Source organism: Brassica napus, unplaced genomic scaffold (assembly GCF_020379485.1).
Source record: "Brassica napus cultivar Da-Ae unplaced genomic scaffold, Da-Ae ScsIHWf_996;HRSCAF=1398, whole genome shotgun sequence".
Lineage (NCBI taxonomy): Eukaryota > Viridiplantae > Streptophyta > Magnoliopsida > Brassicales > Brassicaceae > Brassica > Brassica napus.
Window position 1 is genome coordinate 12,501 of NW_026017031.1, and position 5,000 is coordinate 17,500.

Genomic DNA, 5,000 nt, shown 5'->3' on the forward strand with positions numbered 1-5,000 from the left:
CGTACCGAGGGTTCGAATCCCTCTCTTTCCCTTCCCCTTTTTGATGATGTGAAATAGATAAAATCCTAATAAAATTCGCACATTTCCACTATTTAAATATTAAATAAAGTAATAAAAAACCTTTCTTTTTTATTCTTCACGTCCCGGATTACGTCCTGGATCATTAGATAGGAATCCAAATATGAAGAGAGAAACAAAGAATATAACTACAGTGTATACAAAAAGTTTGAGAGTAAGCATTACACAATCTCCAAGATCTTACTTTTTTTTAAAAAAAAAAAAAGAGAATAGATTCTCTATTTTTATACTAAATATCTAGATACTTTTTTTGTGAGTGAACTCGAATCTAATTAAGTTCTTTCATTTAGAGAAAAGAGGATAAAACTGAGGAAATCAAATGATCCAGATTTAGTATGGCTACCAAAAAAATTCAATGTTTGAATTGAGAGTTCCTTCCTACGTCAAGATTTTTTGATCTTTTGATTTGAATTGTTGGAAGAATCAAAATCGTGAATTTTTCTAAGACAGTATTAATAATTTCATCGAAAACTTACAGCTGCTTGCCAAACAAAGGCTAAGAGAAGAAAGAAAAGAGGTATTACGGGCATAACATCTACGATTGGATTCAAAAAGGCGTAGGCCTCCGGCAATTTGGCGACTAAAAAAGTGCTTGAAAAAAGGGCCGAATTAAAACAAATACAGATCAAATTAAATATATTAAGCATAACAAAAATTGGTGTTCTTGTGGATAATTTAATTTTGATTGAGTTATTAATATATTTTTTATATAAGGAAAAAAATAAATAAATAAAGAAAGATAGTCTAAAAAGACTTTGTTGAACTTACTCAATCAAAAATCCTTTCATTCTCTTATGAGAATGAAAGAAATAATATTTTCATACAATATCTTAATTGAATTCTATGTAATGATCAATAAAGTAAGTTTGATTTGCTATCTACACGTGTCAAAACTATAGCACCAATGTAATCTATATTTCATTTGGGCTGAAATTGAATTGACGAACAACCAATAGCAATATTACTCTTTTAGTAGTCTTGAATAAAAATAAAAATGGGGCGTAGCCAAGCGGTAAGGCAACGGGTTTTGGTCCCGCTATTCGGAGGTTCGAATCCTTCCGTCCCAGAGTCCAGTCATTACGAAATAAATCTTCTATTGCCTTTGTACACCATCTTTTTCTTTCTGTTTAAAAAAACAATATTTTTAAGAATAAAATATTGAAATGAAAAGAAGAATAAACTTCTTTTTCACCCGAAATTACAAAAAATCTATTTGCTTTTTTTAGTTGTGTGTGATGTAGGTAAGTAAGGTAGAACCGTAGATTCTACGAGTTTTAATAAAAAAAAATATATTTATATATATATTTATATATATAAATATAGATTTCTATTCAAATTTCGATTTTACATATTTTTACATATATAGAATTTAATGTGGAATTCATTTGAATTCTGACTGAACCTTTTACGCGTAGATTCACTATTCCATTCATAGAGAAAGAAAAAGTATAGATTACGATATACTGACTGAACTATGACTATTCATGATTCCATAATTGAATCAATTACACAAACTAAAGGAATGTTATGGTAAAACTTCGTTTAAAACGATGTGGTAGAAAGCAACGTGCGACTTGAATTGAAGGACATGATCTGCTGTGGATGTTTTGATCCGCCACCTTTTATATTAGGAATATAGGTGCTCTTGGCTCGACATTTTGTGTTCTATTTTACGAGAGTCCTACACCTTTTTGAATATAAAAAAGAGTACAGGATGGAGCTCGAGGAGAATAGAAAGTTTTTATTCCTTTCGCAGGAGTAAGGATCTAGGGTTAGTGCGAATCAATAAGTTGGAACAACTTCGTAAGTCTTTTTATTTTTATATTGAAAAAAAGCCCTTTCAAGTAATTTTACAATGGAAAAGGAAATTTTCGTAAAAGTGTAAAATTCTTTGAATTAAAAGTCTATCATGCGTGAATCAAGCGTTTGTATGATTCTTTGATAGAAAGAAAAGAAATCATAAACAAAATAAGGGGCTTGTTGCTGCCCTTTTTTAATAAAACGATCAAGATCACCGAAGTAATGTCTAAACCCAAAGATTCAAAGTAAGGATAAAGAATCCTGAAACAAGGAAATCCCTTTTTCAATTGTTTGAACAACTAGATCAGAATGAAGAATCAAAATTGATTCGAAAAAATGAGACAAACAAAAAAAGGTTAGAGACTACTCAATAAAAAGAGTACTTAAGGAGTCTCTGGTGAGATATTTGAGAGTTATTTAACTTGAGTTACGAGAGTACGAATGTTACGAACGCTTTTTATGAAAAAAAATAGTTAGGGTTTCAATACTGGCTAATTAATTTAATGTTTGAATTTTATAAAGAGAGTTAACTTATACTCATTGCATTTTTTTCTCGAGCCGTATGAGGCCAAAGCCTCGTATACGTTTCTCGGGGGGGGGTATTATTCATATACATCTATCCCAATGAGCCATTTATCGAATCGTTGCAATTGATGTTCGATCCCGAAGAGAAGGAAGAGATCTTCGGAAGGTGGGGTTTTATGATCCGATAACTAATCAAACTTATTTAAATCTTCCTGCTATTCTCGATTTCCTTAAAAAGGGCGCTCAACCAACAAGAACAGTTCATGATATTTCAAAGAAGGCAGGGATTTTTACGGAATTAAGTCTTAATAAAACGAAATTGAATTAATGAACTATAAAAAAGAGGATGTTAAAGACTCATATATAGCTTGGTATAAAATTTGATCTACTCTTTTCTTTCCTCCTCTTTCGTTTCCATCATATTTATTTTGATTTATTAGAATTTCCATTTATTATTAGTATTCTTCCTAAAGGTATGAAAACTAACAAATATCCTGCTAAAAACTACCATGTTTTATAATAAAAAACAAATTTATTAAAAAATTTTTGGATTTATAGAAATTCTAAATTTTGTATAAATACAAAATTTTATTGTATAGAATTATTGTATAGAAAATATATAAAATCATACTGTATAATAAATAATATATTAATATATATAGAAATAGAAAGATTTGAGATTATCCTATTCGGCTTAGTTTTCATTCCTTGTATGAACTCACAAACCAGGGGGTTAAACTTTTTTATTTTTTCTATTCTTTTCGCTATATTAAAAATTTACAATCATATTGACAACAGTGTATGGACCAAATATAATTCTCTCATAGAGAAATAGATCTATTTCTCCCTGACGCACACATGACTGGATTTTTCTTTTTTTCTTTATTCTGGTTGTATCTACATATTTGCAGTACTTGCTTTTTTTTGTGGGGGGGGTTGCTAACTCAACGGTAGAGTACTCGGCTTTTAAGTGCGACTAGCATCTTTTACACATTTGTATGAAGAAAAGGATTCGTCCAGATCCGCGGTAGAGTTTGTAAGACCACGACTGATCCTGAAAGGAATGAACGGAAAAAATAGCATGTCGTATCAAGGGAGAATTCAGATAACATTTTTTTTATTTTCGACAAGATTGTACCGATTAGAAAATAAAAAAAAAAAGAAGAATTCCAATTTGGGTCGAGTGAATAAATATAAATGGATGGATAAAAAACCAGTTTTCCTTATTCTAAGAAAAAAAAAGAAACGAGCTTCCATTCGTAATTTGAAAAATTACCCGATCTAATTAAATGTTAAAAATAGATTAGTACCTAATACGGGTATGGGAAGGAATTTTTTTCTTGCGTGTTATTATCAATTTTTTCGTGAGTCCTAATTATTTTTTACCTAGTCCGTTTGGGTTAGGTTGTAGATGGATGTGTAAAAGAAGCAGTATATTGATAAAAAAATATATATATATATTTCCAAAATCAAAAGAGCGATTAGGTTAAAAAAATAAAGGATTTCTAATCATCTTGTTTTGTTATTTTATAATATAACGAACAGAAACCTCTTAAAGATAGAGAATCCAGTTAGCAGTCTACCTGTTTATGAGGTATTTAGTGCTTTCGTAATCTAATACCTTATTTTGACTGTATCGCACTATGTGTCATTTCAGAACTCAAGAAAATAAAGACTTTACTTTTAGTTCAAATCGAATTTTAATCCAAATGGAGAAATTTCAAGGATATTTAGAGTTCGATGGGGCTCGTCAACAGAGTTTTCTATATCCACTTTTTTTTCGGGACTATATTTATGTACTTGCTTATGATCACGGTTTAAATAGATTAAATAGAAACCGCCCTATTTTCTTGGAAAATGCGGATTATGACAAAAAATATAGTTCACTAATTGTGAAACGCTTAATTTTGCGAATGTACGAACAGAATCGTTTGATTATTCCCACTAAGGATTTGAACAAAAATCTGGGGCATACCAATAATTTCTATTATCAAATGATATCTGTTTTATTTGCAGTGATTGTAGAAATTCCATTTTCCCTAAGGTTGGGATCCTCTATCGAAGGAAAAAATGTAAAAAAATCTTACAATTTACAATCACTTCATTCAATATTTCCCTTTTTAGAAGACAAACTCTCACATTTTAATTATGTATTAGATGTACTAATACCTTACCCCATCCATCTAGAAATCTTGGTTCAAACCCTACGTTACCGGGTAAAAGATGCCTCTTCTTTGCATTTTTTTCGGTTCTGTCTATACGAGTATTGCAATTGGAAGAATTTTGATAGTAAAAAAAAATCAATTTTGAATCCAAGATTTTTATTGTTCTTATATAATTCTCATGTATGTGAATACGAATCCATCTTTTTTTTCTACGCAAGCAGTCTTCTCATTTACGATCGACATCTTATGACGTCTTTTTTGAGCGAATTTTATTCTATGGAAAAATACAACATTTTTTAAAAGTCTTTGTTAATAATTTTTCGGCGCTCTTAGGGTTGCTCAAGGATCCTTTCCTACATTATGTTAGATATCATGGAAAATACATTCTGGCAACAAAGGATACGCCACTTCTGATGAATAAATGGAAATATT

The 5,000-nt window shown here is 30.2% G+C and overlaps 1 protein-coding gene and 1 non-coding gene across 2 annotated transcripts in view; both read left to right on the forward strand.

Annotated features, from left to right (window-relative positions):
• TRNAS-GCU overlaps positions 1 to 31 on the forward strand; it is an 88-nt gene extending 57 nt beyond the window's left edge. Inside the window, exon 1 of the tRNA in view lies at positions 1 to 31. This exon is cut by the window's left edge and continues 57 nt beyond it. This is a non-coding gene — a tRNA (tRNA-Ser).
• Positions 1 to 269, forward strand: part of LOC125606822 (ATP synthase subunit alpha, chloroplastic-like) — an 11,851-nt gene extending 11,582 nt beyond the window's left edge. Inside the window, exon 2 of the mRNA XM_048775681.1 lies at positions 1 to 269. This exon is cut by the window's left edge and continues 3,477 nt beyond it. The gene's annotated coding sequence lies outside the window, so the exon portion shown is untranslated.
• The last annotated feature ends 4,731 nt before the right edge of the window (positions 270 to 5,000 follow it).